At 40.6% G+C, this 16,299-nt stretch overlaps 1 protein-coding gene across 8 annotated transcripts in view; it reads left to right on the top strand.

Annotated features, from left to right (window-relative positions):
- The window catches only part of raph1a (Ras association (RalGDS/AF-6) and pleckstrin homology domains 1a), a 193,889-nt gene that overhangs the window by 75,650 nt on the left and 101,940 nt on the right, over positions 1-16,299 (top strand). The window contains exon 1 of one of the 8 annotated variants that reach the window (XM_041200363.1): positions 15,821-15,842. The exons of the other annotated variants lie outside the window; for them this stretch is intronic. The gene's annotated coding sequence lies outside the window, so the exon portion shown is untranslated. Of the gene's footprint in view, positions 1-15,820; positions 15,843-16,299 lie in introns of those variants that run through there. 8 annotated transcript variants of the gene reach the window in all.

Raw genomic sequence — 16,299 nt, 5'->3', positions numbered from 1 at the left:
CACGCGTAGCTTAGTCCTGATTTTCTTGCCATACAGTATCAATGGTAGAATCCCTTTGTAATGTTGCTGGTACCAGCTGAATCTTCAGCCACTCTACTAGACCCTAATGCCGATTCATCAGTAGTCACCAAAAGTATAATCTAATATTAAGATCCAATGCCGTTATCATAATGTGTCACCTGTTCATTTCACTCCATGGTTTAAAAACTCTGTCCACTGTTGTCTGTTCATAGCAACTTGCAGCACAGAGAATTCTATCCTATTGCAGAGCAGCTGGTATCTATGCCAATTGATCATGTAATATTGCCTGTGGGACCACTTCCTTCTGCTGTCAGTTGAAAAGTTTAGATTTGTTTTGATAATATGCACAAAGGCAACATGTCAGACTGTCCGGGGTGCTGTTGGAATTTGCTGTGACATGGTTCTGGTGTCCCTGAGCTACCGTCATGCTGCAACTTGCAGAAAGGTTTCACTTTTTTCCCCTGTCACTGGACCAGAGTCCACAGTAATGGTTTTAAATTGAAGAAAAAAAGCTGTTAATGACTTTCCAATAAAGATTTCTCCCCTACTCTTCAAGGTAAGAATTTCTATGTTAATGAATCTTTACAGCTGAATTTACAAGGCCACCAAGCTCATTCATAAGAATTCTCGTGTTGCAGTTTTTAATTAGGACTCTGTGAAACATGGAGAGGTGGTGGCATAGTGGTATTGTTACTGGATTGGTAATCCAGAGACCCAGAGTAATTCTCTGGGGACCCGGGTTCAAATCCCACCACGGCAGATGGTGGAATTGCTGTTGTCTGGAATGGCAATTTGAATAGGACAATTAGGGATGGGCAATAAATGCTGGTGTTGAATGTGCTGTTTAATTTTGCTGCTTCTGTCTCTACAGCAATATTCGAAGCAAGTAATTTCTTTCAGTGTAGTGGAGTTCTTCCTTTAAGCAGCATCACCAAAACAGCAGACCGCCTGGTTATCTCGACAAAAAATTAGAATACTGTGATGAGGAGAAAATACTTCACACGAAGGGCTGTGAATTTTTGGAATTCCCTACCCCAGAGGCTTGTGCCTCCATCGTTGATTATGTTTAAGACTGAAATAGACAGACTTTGATCTTTTAGGGAATCAAGGGATATAGGGAGCAGACAGGAAAGTGGAGTTGAAACCCACGGTCAGCCATATTCATATTGAATGGTGGAGCAGGCTCTACAGGCCATGTGGCCTACCCCTGCTCCTGTTTCTTGTGTTCCTATAATGGACCGGCATTAAGTTGCAAGACAACATCTCAATCTCACAGTTCAGTACTAAAGTTGGAGAAAAACTTGTATGACTGGTGAGAGCAATTTATTTAAATATCAGTTTAAAAATAATCTTTTCTTTAAAACCTTTAGGATGGTGGTGTAATGGAAAGATCTTAGACCTGGTAAAATGAAAAATTTTAATTAGGCACACGCACAGATGTGGACTCGATTTCTTTTTTGGTTTCACATCTTAATTTATTTGTTGAAATTCAAGGACTTTGAATAGGTTTTAAAAAAAACTTCTGAGTGAGGTTAAACCAAGGCCTTGACTGCCCTTTCACATGAATGTGAAATGTCCTACAGTGCTGTTTGGAAAAGGAAGGGAGTTTCCTAGTGTCATGACCAGCAATTATCCCTCAGCCAACAGCACTGAATCATTTGGTCACTTATCACATTTCTGTTTGTGGGAGCTTGCTGTGCCCAAATTGACTGACATGTTCCCCTATGATACAACAGTAATTATAATTTAAAAAATATTTCATTGCTGTGAAGCACTCCTGAGGGTGGTGAATGGTGTTAAATAAAATGCAAGTTACTTATTTTAAATGTTTATTGCTACCCTTATGAAAACTAATGGAAGTTTGTGCATAAGGATCATTCTGCAAGAATGTTATGTAGGTTGGGGGCAGTTATTCATTGGGGATTGGAGAAGGTGGTTAGAAATAGAGTGACAGCTTTTCAAAGCTCTTTGAGTGAACAATGATCAACATTTATTTCCTCCTCTGCAGGGTGTAGTCCAGATATGAGATGCCCCCTGGAGTGTTTTGAGGCTTGTTTGATAACCCCTTGTGGCATTGCTACTAATGGCCAATGCTATTTTAGAATCCTTAATGTTTTCAAGGTCTGGTGTATGATAATGTTTCCCTAAACTGATAATTATTCCTGAGGGAGTTCTGTATGGGAATTATTAGTTACTTATGCACTAGACTCCATCATTACAGCACTCATTGCATGCTGCTTCCTGCGGAGCTGTTGCAGGTTGGCTCATATAGGGAGGATATGTAGTAGAGCATAGATAAATTAACTCCATCTTTCTAGTTCAGAACGCAGTGAAATATTATGCACCTATTAACTTAGAGCAATTTAAATTGTAGTTTGCAAGTTTATGGAACCAGGGCATACAACTATGGAAAAATCCCAAATGGTTCTTTCTATATCGTAGTGCTAATGGCATTCCTGTAACTGGGTCGGATGAAGTTGCAATATGTTTATGTTCACTCTCTGTGCTGCAGTGCTTTCCAGACTGTTTCTGAAAGTTTCCACATACAAGCCAAATTACCATTTGTTCTGTATTACAATTATAGCTTCATAAAAATTTTCCTCCTTCCTCCTCCTGAAGGTACTGGGCTCTCTTTCAGTGAATGCCGGCAGCCCCCTGGTACCTGGCTCAATGTGTGAGCTGAGATGCACTGTTAGCAGGCTGTTTAACTGTGACGATGTCATAACCGAATAGTCTCACATGCTGGTTGAAGCAGATGTTACTGGATGATAATTGGGAATGAGAGCATAAGGGGGTCAACCCCAAGAGTGCTGCATATCGTTATAGAAAGATGGAATGTAAGACCACCACTTATAAAGTGCCTTTCATGACCTCGGGCCATGCCAAAATGTTTTCAGGCAATGAAATACTTTTCAAAGCATTGGTTACTGTTGTAATGCAAGAAAAGTGGAAGCCAGTTTGTGTACCTTACAAAGTCCCACAAACTGCAATGTGTTAATGACCTGGTAGCTCTGATGGAGTCATATGGACTCGAATCGTTAACTCTGTCTTTCTCTCCACAGATGCTTTGAGACCTGCTGAGTTTTTCCAACATTTTTGTTTTTGTTTCAGATTTCCAGCATCCGCAGTAGTTTGCCTTTATTTTATTATAGTCTGGTAGTGGTGTTAGTCTTGGACTTAAATATTGGCCAGAACTTGCCTGCTGCAATAGTGCCGTGGGATCTTTTCGCACCCACCTGAGAGGGGAGACTGGGTCTCGGTTTACCAACTCATCTGAAAGATGATGCCTCTGACAATGTAGCACTCCTCAGTACCACATTGAAATGTCAGCCTACATTTTGTGGTCAAGTTCCTGGGGTGGGTGTGAGTCCTCAATCTTCTGAATTCAAGGTGAGGGTGCAACCACTGAGCTAGACCGTCTATTATATACGCCCTTATTGCTATTAACTGAGCACAGACTGAGGAATGAAGCTGGGGCTTTCTGATCTGTATGGCTTGCTCATGCAAAATCCTTTCAATGCTTCACACCGTTGTATAAGGGAGAGGAGTGTGAAGATCCGCATTACAAACTGGGTACTGTCTTTCCACTGGGGAGTAATGCCGAACTCTAGCACAAAAGTGATTTATATTTAAAATTATATGGTAGAGGTCTGAATTAATTAGATTGTTGGTGTGTGGTGATTGGGGTAGTAACAACATATAAGCGCACGATTAGGAGCAGGAGTAGGCCACTCGGCCCCTGGAGCCTGCTCTGCCATTCCATACGATCATGGCTGATCTGAATGTAATCTCAACCCCACATTCCTGCCTACCCCGATAACCTTTCACCCCCTTGTTAATCAAGAGTCTATCTAGCTCTGCCTTAAAAATATTCCAAGACTGCTTCCACTGCCTTTTGAGGAAGAGAGTTCCAAAGACACTCAAACCTCAGAGAAAAGAATTCTCCCCATCCCTGTCCTAAATGAGTGACCCCTTATTTTTAAACATGACCCCTATTTCTAGATTCTCCCACAAGAGTAAGCATCCTCTCCACATCCATCCTGTCAACACACCTCAGGATCTTAAAGGTTTCAATTAAGTTGCCTCTTACTCTTCTAAACTCTAGTGGATACAGCCCTAACCTGTCCAGCCTTTCTTCAAAATACAACCTGCCCGCTCCTGGTATTAGTCTAGTAAACCTTCTCTGAACTGCTTCTAATGCGTTTACATCTCCTTTTTAAATAAGGAGACCAGTAGTGTACACGATACTCCAGATGTGGTCTCCCCAATGCCGTGTACAATTGAACCATAACCGTCTACTTTTGTAATCAATTCCCCTCACAATAAATGATAACATTCTATTAGCTTTCCTAATTACCTGCTGTACCTGCATTCTAACCTTTTGTGATTCATGCACTAGGACACCCAGATCCCTCTGAATCTCTGAGCTCTGCAATCTCTCACTGTTAAGATAATTTTATTCTTCCTGCCAAAATAAACGATTTCACATTTGCCCACATTATACTCCATTTGCTGGATCTTTGCCCACTCACTTAACCTAGCTATGTCACTTTGTAGCCTCCTTACGTCCTCTTCACAGTTTACTTTCCTACTTTGTGTCGTCAGTAAATTTAGCAACCATTCTTTCGGTCCCTTCATCCAAGTTATTTGTATAAATTATAAAAAGTTGAGGCCCCAGCACTGATGTGTGCTGATGAGTGACTGGTACACCACTCGTCACATCCTGCCAACCAGAAAAAGACCCATTCATGCCAACTCTCACCTTCCTGTTAGCTAGCCAACTTCTATCCATACCAATGTGTTATCCCCTACACCATGAGCTTTTATTTTCTGCAATAACCATTGATGTGGCACTTTATCAAGAGCCTTCTGGAAATCTAAGTACAGTACATCTATTGGTTCCCCTTTATCCACAGCACATGTGACTCCTACAAAGAACTCCAATCAATTGGCTAAACATGGTTTCCCTTTTACAAAACCATGTTAACTCTGCCTGATTACCTTGAATTTTTCCAAGGCCCCTGCTATAACATCTTTAATAATAGCTTCTAACATTTTCCCTATGACAGATGTTAGGCTAACTGGCCTATAGTTTCCTGCTTTCTGCCTCCCTCCCTTTTTGTTATATTTGCTATTTTCCAATCTAATGGAACCTTCCCCGAATCTAGGGAATATTGGAAAATTAAAACCAATGCATCAACTATCTCACTTTTTTTCAAGACCTTGGGGTGAAGTCCACCTGGACCTGGGGATTTGTCAGCTCGCAGTCCCAATTCCACTTCCCTGGTGATTGTTATTTTCCGGAGTTCCTTCCTCCCTTCCATTTCCTGATTTGCAGCTATTTCTGGGATGTTACTTATATCCTCTATAGTGAAGACTGAAGCAAAATACCTGTTCAATTCATCCTCCACCTCCTTATTTTCCATTATCAATTCCCCAGAAGCACTTTCTATAGGACAAATGTTCACTTTAACTCTTTACTTATTTAAATATCTATAGAAACTCTTACTATCTGTCTGTATTATTAGCTAGCTTTATCTCATACTCAATTTATCCTTTCTTTTGAATCCTTTTGTCATTCTTTGCTGTTCTTTATAATCTTTCCATCTTCTGACCTGCCACCCATCTTTGTGTAATTATATGCTTTTTTTTCTTTAAGTTTGACACTGTCAAATAAGTTTGTCCCTTTTTAGCCAGAATGATATTAAATCCTTTGATGCACTGAGTAAGGTACATTTGAATTTGGTCATTAAATGTCTTGAAGTTTTATCTATCTTACTGCAAAAAATGAACTGTTTACCATTCATTCTGAGGGAAACCATGTGTCATTGACCATTTGTGTTGACCGTTATAATGTTGAACTTGTAATAACCTCCTAGCTTTGACTGCATTTGCTAAATTTAGGGAAATATTCCACAATGATGCCCTGGGAGCCTTGAGTGTTTTCAGTGAGAAATTAAATAGAAGTGTTACTTTTGCCTAATTCTACTGAACTCTGAGAACATGTAATAACTTTTGTTCCTAAATGTGTGAAGTGCTGCTTCTGTTACTTTTAATTCTAGAATGAAAAGTTGGAGCTGTGGTACGATTTTACACTGAATTGGTTGAAATACATGATCTTTTGTTTACATGAATTAAAAAAAATTATGGCATTTTCGACATAAACTGAAACTTTACAGATAGTTTAAAAAAAAAACTACTGAGGAACATTTTTCTTGTGTTTACCTGCCATTGATTTCAGCTGTAAGGGAGTGGAATTGAAGAAAACACAATGATCAAATGATTATGGTTAGGAAGAGGATAGTTGATCTTAAAACCTACTTATTTTTTTAAATAAGTGAAAGTATTCCTGGCTGAAATGTTTCACTCCACGTTCAAGCTGATGTAATGTTCTCTGGTTCTGGGATTTGAGCCAGTACTTTGGATGGAGGAAGTCATTTATCTCTGGGAGTAAAAGAATTTTAGGGAGCTCTGGCATGCTTTGAGAGTTGGCAGAAATCTGTTGGATAGTTATGTTGAACATGATGCATACGTGCTGGATAAACCTCATGCTGGGTTTCCTATGAGGGACCTTGAGGGTGGAAGCTTAAGACAGAACATTGTCAGAGAGTTGAGAGAGATCTAGAAATTCTGTAAACCAGCTTGTGTTCTACTAGTTCACCAAGGCATCTGATGAGACTCTTTTGTGGTGTGTTTCAGTATGGTATATTTATAGATTTAGTTAGAAGTATGCCCCCTCTTAAGAGAATTATTGAAACTAGGTCAATGTCTCTCGAGCTCTATCTATTTGCTGTGTTCTTTACATTAGTGTAATACTCAGGCAAAGCCTTGAATGGACAAAGAACCGCATGAAACCACAGTGGTACCAACTTGCATTTCTATTGCACTTCTCACATGCAGGAAGACATTTCTGAGTTGTTAAGCAAGGATGAGCTTGAGCAATGGAAAAGGTAGGTTGGGAAACAAGGGAAGGAGCATACAAGGCACAGTTTAAGTACTGGACTGTAGGGCTAAAGAAGCATCCATCGATGGTAGGGTGGTGGGTGAGAAGCCTGCTGTGCCAAGAGGAATATGCAAGCACTTGAAATAGGAGTTTGCAGAGCCGCAGAAGAGACATGAAATTCTGTAGCAGATGGAGGTTAGTGCTGTCATAGAGTAGTTAACCCATGAATGAAATGATAATTTGCTTGATAAGTTTACTACATGCTGCTTTACTGTGTACATACCAGAATTGTGTGGTTTGTTGCTCCCTCCATTAGAAGCAACAAAATGGACTTGTTGGTCAGGTGTGCTTGCAGGAGCTGAAATTGTTTAGGTAAGGTGAATGTTGCCTTTTCTGTTCTTGTGTGGCCTTATAGAAGTGATATGATGAATCGATCTTACTGTGCCCTTTCACTTGACAAATAGTGGTACCTGCAAGTCCAAATTTGAGTTGCAGCTTGAGGGCTAGTACTTGCTGGGTGGCAGTCACTTGCATATATACGAACATATGAATTAAGAACATGAGTAGGCCATTTAGCCCCTCAAGCCTGCTCTGCCATTCAATAAGATCATGGCTGACCTGCCTGTGGCTTCAACTCCACATTCTGCCTATCTCTGATAACCTTTGACTTTTTCTTGTTAGCCAAGAATCTGTTTACCTCTACCTTAAAAATATTCAATGACCCTGCCTCACTGTTCTCCGGGGGAGAGAATTCCAAAGGTTCAAAGCCCTCTGAGGGAAAAAAAATTCATCTCAACTCCCTCTCAAATGGGAGACCTTTTATTTTTAAACTCTGTCCCTTATTCTATTCTCTCCCACTGGGGGAAAGATCCTTTCAGCATCCACTTGATGTATATGCCTTCTCTAGAAGGTCACCCATGTACAAAGTGAACTGGGAAATTAGGTTATAGGGTATGTTATGACACAGCAGTTTGTAAAGGTTGAGTTATTTAAAATCCCAGAGGGAAACTTTGAACAACCGTTATAACCTATATTTTCAATTGGTATGTTTTGAGTTGCAGCTCTAAATTCAGGAATAAGACCATCAGCTCTGAGGTTTTTATATCAAACTAAATGAGACATTTATTAATTTACAACAATCTAAGCACATATAGATGGCTGCAAATTACTACTATCCTAAGTTTTAACAAATTCCCAAATTAATCTCCACTAAGGCAACAATAGCCAATAGACTTAAACAGACACCAGGCAAAGCATTTTTCACCTTATGAATTCAAAATGAGGTTCCTTTCAATTTTGTTCCTTTGCAAACAGTTGTAGGCTTACAGGCTTGGATCTTACATGCCTCTGACTTGCACACGCAAACTCCTTTCAGTTATACCCAGCCTTCCCCAGTCGATGTGAATTTTCATTGTATCGCCAGGCCCTTTGAACCCCTTTCATAGTACCAATTTTATTAGTAATATAAACATAGCTTGGTGCAAGATTTCACTCCACTCTTGAATGCTTTATTCAATAAAATGCAAATGTACCCTGTACCTCTGGTTACATCTCAAAACTACTATACATCAAAGCACCCAGACTTGCTGGCTTTAATCCAATTAACACAGACTAAACCTCTATTTTTAAAAGAATTTCCAATAACATTATATACATTAATATCTCTTCCTGACAGGTAGGATGATAGAGATGCAGTGGCAGACATTTAAGGAAATATTTCATAATGCTTGGCAAAGATACATTCTAGTGAGAAAGAAAGACTCTGGGAGAAGGATGGGCCATCCATGGCTAACTCAGGAAGTTAAATATAGTACTAAATTGAGAGAAAAAGCATACAATTCTGCAAATATTAGTGGTAGGTCAGAAGATTGGACAGAATTTAAAAGCCAGCAAAGAATGACAAAAAAATGGACAAATTAGATTGAGAGAAAGCTAGCTAAAAATATAAAAACAGTGAGTTTCCACAAGTATTTAAAAAGGAAAAGAGTAATTAAATGGAGTGTTGATCCTCTAGAGAGTGAGAATGGGGAATTAATACAGGGAAATAAGGAAATGGTGGAAGTGTGAAACAGATACTTTGTGTCTGTCTTCGCTGTAGAAGACAAATATTTCTAAATCAAGAGGTGAAAGGGAGGGAGGAGTTTGAAACAATTAGAATCAGCAGGGAAAGCATGCAGAGAAATCTATTAAAATTAAAGTCTGACAAGGCCTCAAGACCTGGGTCCTAAAAGAAGTAGCTGTGGAGAAACCAGGTGCATGAGGTTGTAAATTTCCAAAATTCCCTAGACCCTGGAAAGGCCCCATCTGATTGGAAAATAGTGAATTTAACTCTCTTCAAGAAAGGAACGAGATAGGAAAGCAGGAAACTGCCAGGCCAGTTAACTAACATTGTCAAAGGGAAATGGTTGAATCTAAAGGAGGTTATAGCAGGGCACTTTTTAATGCAATGAGGCAGAGTCAACATAGTCTTGTGAAAGGGAAACCTTGTTTGACTAATTTGAGGAAATAACAGGTAACATGGGTAAAGGGGAACCTGTAGATGTGGTGTACTTGATTTTCCAAAAAGGCATTTGATAAATCAAAGGTTACTGCACAAATAAGAGCTTGTAGTGTAGGGGCTAACATACTATCTTGAATAGAGGATTGGCTAACTAACAGGAAGCAGAGATTAGGGATAAATGGTTCATTTTCGGGTTGAAAGGCTGCAATTAGTGGAGTGACGCAGGGTTTAGTGCTGGGCCCTCAACCTTTTACAATTTATATCAGTAACTTGAATGAAGGCACGCAATTTATGGTTGCTACATTTGCTGATGATACAAAGATAGACAGGAGAGTAGGTTGTGAAGAGGACATAAGTTTGCAAAGGGATATAGAAAGGTTAAGTGAGTGAGTAAAATTTGGCAGATGGAGTATATGTGAGAAAAGATGAACTTGTCTGCTTTGGCAGGAAGAATAGAAAAGCAGCATGTTATTTAAATGAAGTGAGTTTGCAGAACTCTGTGGTACAGAGGCATCTGGGTGCCCTGGTACCTGAATCACAAAAAATTGATATGCAGGTACAGCAAGCGATTAGGAAAACAAATGGAACGAGGAGACAGCCAAAGGTAGGGAACTCCTTAATATGGGGCTGGGAATCAATGATGTTCTGGTAGCATGGCTGAGTATCTGGGAGTGTGTGTGGAAAGCAAAGCTTGAGTGCATGTGGCAATCCAAGGGAGAGAAGCATCAGAAGGTGAGATCAAAACCGTGGAGGTGGATCCTTGTTGAGGACATCCAAGTAAAAGACAGAGTTTCCATGAGACCAGTTGGCTCAGTGTGACGAGCACCAGGTGGTGGTAGGGGGAGGGGTGGTGGGGTGAGAGGTCCATAGCATCTGCTTTGGGTGCCATCTGTCACTTGGTTTCAGAGTGCGGTGTGTCTGACCACAGGTTGCCTATTGGTTTACATAGACTGTATACTTATTGTGAACACTAGAGTATTAGGTAGATTTTGTAATTTGTGTTATCCTTATGAATCTGTATATATCTGTAAAGGTATATTTGTGGGTGAAGGAGCAGTGTAATATAGTTCTTCTTGTTTAATAAATGCTTTATCCTTTTGTTAAGAGTTCATCAGCAGACTCTGATTCTGTTCAGTAGCTGCCCCCCACATTTGTAAACAAAAAACAATGTTAGAATATATCAAGCCAGGTTCCATCCTGAGATCTGACTTGTCCAGTAGTAACATCAGTTGTGATCATAACAAGATACATATAAGATCCTGAGGGAACTTGACAGGATGGATGCTAAAAGGATGTTGTTCTTGTGGGAGATACTGGAATTAGGGGATGCAGTTTTAAAAAATAAGGGCTCTCCCATTTAAGACGGAGATGAGGAGAATTTTTTTCTGAGGGTCGTCAGTCAGTGGAATTCTCTTCCCCAGTGAACAGTGCTGGCTGGGTTGTTGTATGTTTTTAAGGTTGAGTTAGATTCTTGATTAACAGAGGGTCTCAGGTTATAGGGGAAGTAGAGTTGAGGCCCTGACCAGATCAGCCATGATCTTATTGAATGATGGAGCAGGCTCAAGAGGCTGAATGGCCTACTCCTGCTCCTAATTCATTTGTTTGTATGTATGCAAGTTCCTAAGATGAAACTGACTTCCATTCCATTCCAAAAATAGGTATTACCATTGTAGAAGACAAGGGCCAGTGTTACAAAACTTCTATGTGCTAAAATTCCATCATCTTGCTCGTTCTGATTGATCTCAGCAGTTAATAAGGAGCCACAGTTTCTGGATTTTCCTAGGCAGCACAGGCCAAGTTAGCAACACATTACAACCATGTCCTATACTCTAGACATTCCCTGGAGTGACATCATGGAGTTCTGCCAGCATATCAATATTTTGTATGAAAAATAAAGTGAGGGTCTGCATTGGTCTTAATATCTGACCTTGTATTTTTAAAAAATATGATCAAATGGTAACATAAATTTTAAATCTTTGTTCAGAAACACTGTTGTCTTCAGGATTGTAAAATCCAACAATTTATAGAGAGCATCTCAAGGATGTTATCTGCTGGCAAGTTGATTTTTTGTAATATCAGTTTTGATAACAGTTACTGGTACACAAGTGGCCTTTGTAGTGAAACATGGGACCAGTGTCCTAAGATGAGAGGAAAATTCTTTCCAAAAGCTTAACAAGGATGTTGGAGATGACAGAGAATTTGAACATGGAGTGTTGACATCATGTGTTGGTATGCTTCTCTGCAGTGTACACACCTATGGGCAACACTTCTTTTCAAGCATTTAGATTCAATGCCACGACAGCACAGAAGGAGGCCATTCGGCCCATTAAGTCCATGCTCTCTGTACAGTAATTCAGTCCCATTTACAATAGTTGGAGAAATGACAGGAAAATAAGTCTTCAGCTCTGGATCTGATGCCTGTAGTTTGCATCTGTATTTGATGTAACTGTCGCAAATGATTTGCAATGCAGGAGGTTTTTAATTCTTCTGTCTAGACTGAAGCTTTTATCAAGAACCAGAAGAAAATTTTTTTTTTTTTACTTTTGTGACTTATTGTGAGTTTGTTCATCAGCTGGGATGCTGCAGGTGGACTGTGTACCTCTGGACTGGTCATCTCCCCCATTGAGTCCTGTTGAAAAGTCACTTCAGGAGAATGTCAGTGAAGCATGTATCTCTGCTCATGCACAAGAGAATATATTGCCAACAATGAGACTTTAGCCTCATGCTGAAGGAAAGCCACTTGGGCTAGTGCCAGGGGGCTGCTGGTGTTTGGGGAGCTATATTCAATGAAGAGCTAGCCGCTTCAGGAGGGGAGAAAACTTGTGTGACTATGCCAATTCCACATCAGGGTGAAAGGTGAAGAATTGGATTTCATTGAAAGCCTTTGCCTGCCTTTCTGCCAAGTGATTGTTAAAATGTTGAATTTGGGATTTTTGGGCAAAAAACATGAAATAACTGAATTGCCTTTCCTTTCTGACACTCAATTATGAAGAATGCTGAAATACACACAGATCTCTACCTGTCAGCTTGTCTGAGTTAGCATTATTCACCCGAGTTGAAAGTTGTGGGCTCAAACACTGCAGTTGACTTGAGCACAAAATCCAGTGTGAAGCTCCATTACTGTACTGATGAATGATTCCTCTAGTTCAATGTTTCATCCAAAAGGGAGCACCTCAACTAAGGTCACTGCGACTGCCTGGGTGGATGTAAGTGATGCCACAGCACTAATCACAAATGAGTTCTCTTAGTGACTTATCCAACATTCTTCCTTCAACCAACCTCACTGAAATCTGATCATTCATTTTCTGTGTGTGGGCTCATTCTGAAAACCAATCGGAAGCCACCATTTGCCCATATAATAGTGACTACACTCAAAGATACTGATGTTCCAGTAAAGCAGCTTGGGACCTCTTGATTACAATAAAGTCCTAAATCAATGCAACAAAAAAAGTCTCCCTGCCATCATTTCAAGGATGTCCTGGAAGATTCACCATGTTAATGATAGGCATGAAGAGTATGAAATTTACAAAAAAAAAATCCAGATATAAATGCAACTTGTTGAGAGGAACCTTTCAATGAAAGCTGATCTTGAACAGTAATCAGTTGTTGAGGTTCCTTTGACCTTGGAAGAGCTTTTGTAACTTGAGTGCAATATTGTGATCATTGATTCTTGTTTTAAGTGGATTGGTGAGTGCTGATCAGGTGAAGCTGATTTTAGTCCAACTTAATGTATTCTTCTTGTGTTCCACATGCAGCAGATGCCTCATGTCAGAGACTGTGTACCAATCATTTCACTTCAGAAAGGATAGTGAAATCTACCATTGAGTTGGATCTGATTTTAAGTGGATTAATTTGATTAACAAATAGAGATCCGAAATCTTAAAAGCAAAATACTGCAGATGCTGGAAATCTGAAACAAAAACAGAAAATACTGGAAAAACTCAAGTCTGACAGCATCTGTGGAGAGACATAAAGAGTTAACGTTTTGAGTCCGTATGACCTTTCCAAGGCATTAACGTGAAGGCGCGAAGGGTCATATGGACTAGAAAGGGTAACTCTGTTTCTCTCTCCATAGATGCTGTCAGACCTGAGTTTTTTCCAGCATTTTCTGTTTTTGTGTCAGAAATATTAGTCCTATTCACCCAAAACATTAAGCTAAAAGCAAAATATTGCAGATGCTGGAAATCTGAAATAAAAACAAAAATTGCTGGAAAAACTTCAGATCTGACAGCACATGTGGAGAGGAAGACAGAGTTAACGTTTCGAGTCCGAGCGACTCTTCATCAGAACTAAAGAGAAATAGAAATGTGGTGTAATATAAGCTGTTTAAGGGGGATGGGACAGGTGGAGCTGGATAGAGGGCCAGTGATAGGTGGAGGCAAAGGAGAAATTGCCAAAAATGTCATAAACAAAAGGTCAAAAGTGTTGATGGTGGTGATATTAGCTAGAGGATTTGCTAATGGTGACATTAAGGGTAGAAAGCAGGATGACAGATGGCCCTAGTAGGGGTGGGATGGGGGGAGGGGGATCAAAATAGACTAAAAAGTGGAGATATAACAATGGATGGAAATAAATTTTAAAAATAATAATAGAAATAGGTGGGAAAAGAAAAATATATATCTAAAAATATATAATTATTAGAAAAAAGATCATCAAAAAGCGGGTGAGGATGGAGGAGAGAGTTCATGATCTGAAGTTGTTGAACTCAATGTTAAATCCGGAAGGCTGTAAAATGCCTAATTGGAAGATGAGGTGCTGTTCCTCCAGTTTGTGTTGAGCTTCACTGGAACATTGCAGCAGGCCAAGGACGGACATGTGGGCATGAGAGCAGGGTGGTGTGTTGAAACGGCAAGCGACAGCAGGAAGGTCTGGTTCATGCTTGCAGACAGACTGAAGATGTTCTGCAAAGCAGTCACCCAGTCTGCGTTTGGTCTCTCCAATGTAGAGGACACCACATTGGGAGCAGCGAATGCAGTAGACTAAATTGAGCAAGTGAAATGCTGCTTCACTTGAAAAGAGTGTTTGGGCCCTTGGACAGTGAGGCGGGGGGAAGTAAAAGGGCAGGTGTTGCACCTTCTGCAATTGCTGTGGGAGGGGGTTGAGGTGTAGGGGGTGATGGAGGAGGGAGGGAACGGGTCCCCACGGCATGCTGACCGTGGTGGTGGTGGTGGGGTGGGGGGTGTGTGTGGTGTGAAGGGAAGATGTGTTTGGTGGTGGCATCATGCTGGAGTTGGCGGAGGATGATCCTTTGAAAGTGGAGGCTGGTGGGGTGATAAGTGAGGACAAGGGGACCCTATCATGGTTTTGGGAGGGAGAGGAAAGTGTGAGGACAGATGCGTGGAAGATGGGCTGGACACGGCTGAGGGCTCTGTCAGCCACCGTTGGTGGAAAACCTCGGTGAAGGAAGACATGTCAGATGAACTATTTTGGAAAGTGGTATCGTCGGAACGGAGGCGAAGGAACTGAGAGAATTAGATGGAGTCCTTACAGGAAGCAGGGTGTGAGGAGCTGTAGTCGAGGTGGCTGTGGGAGTCGGTGGGCTTTTTGTTTCACCCAAACATTGCTGTCTTTCTGCATAGCTGTCTTGATTCTATATTATATTCCCCTCTCCTTCTGATCCACCAATTCTTGCAGGATAGAGAAAGTATTGAAAAAGGAAGTAAGCAGGGCAAAAAGTACATTTGGAAAGATTAGTGAATGACATAATGTTCCTTTTATAGTCTTTTATAAACATATGAGTTAAACGATAGCCAAAGGAAGGATCAGACTGATTTTGAGACCAAAAAGGCAGTTGTTTTGTGGAGGCAGAGGGGCTTGGCTAAGGTACCAAAATGAGTACTTTGCCTATGTCTTCAGAACAGAAGAGGATGCTAGCAATATAAATAAATAAGGCAGAGAAATTGGATGGGACAAAAATAGAGGAAGTACTTTAATGGTTGGCAGCAATCCAAGTAGAAAAGTCACTGCTCCGGATGGGATGCATCCTAGGTGGCTGAGGGAAGTAAGTGTAAGCTTTGAAAATTGAATGGAGCAAAGTCTATAACTGTACAGAGGGCTATGAACCTTTGTCGTAGGCAAAGCCATGTCCACACTGCATACATGCTTGACTGCCAGGTAGGAAGTTGAAACTTGGATCCATGTGAAACTGTACCCAACCTCATCCAGATTCGGGGAGATTTATTTGCTCCAAGCTGGGCATCTGGATTCAACAAGGAGCTCCGGATCAATATGAGGGAAGTATAAAAACAAAAAAACTACGGATGCTGGAAATCCAAAACAAAAACAGAATTACCTGGAAAAACTCAGCAGGTCCGGCAGCATCGGCGGAGAAGAAAAGAGTTAATGTTTCGTGTCCTCATGACCCTTCAACAGAACTAGGTGAATCCAAGGAAGGGGTGAAATATAAGCTGGTTTAAGGTGTTGGGGGGAGGGGGGGTGGGGGTTGGGTGGGCTATAGATTGTGACTGTAGGTATCCTGTGACACTGACTTACCTTTTCCTATGGCTTCACCAGCATAGAGCTTCTGTTGTATCCAAATAATAGATTTTTAAAAATGGGTCAGATGATCAGTTTGCATAATTAAATGACAGTGGAATTCTTGCTATTTTAGAATAGTTGCAGTGTAAACATATTAGGAATACTTTTGGGAAAGGGGAATGAATGGAGGTAGGCGTTTCCTGCTGGTGCTGAATGGCCTATGAGAATCTTCCCTGGAAAGGGGAAAACAAGCATTTCATTGGCAGGTTTAGGAATGCAATGTTTGTTTGTGGATTTGTGTTATCTCCCTTTCTTCTATTTATACCTTTGCTTATTTCAGCAATTTGGGCTCTCGCTC

The sequence above is a fragment of the Carcharodon carcharias genome, chromosome 12 (genome assembly GCF_017639515.1).
Source record: "Carcharodon carcharias isolate sCarCar2 chromosome 12, sCarCar2.pri, whole genome shotgun sequence".
NCBI classification, from domain to species: Eukaryota; Metazoa; Chordata; class Chondrichthyes; order Lamniformes; family Lamnidae; genus Carcharodon; species Carcharodon carcharias.
Note: the sequence above shows the minus strand (reverse complement) of the source record. Positions and strands in the feature narration are given on the sequence as shown.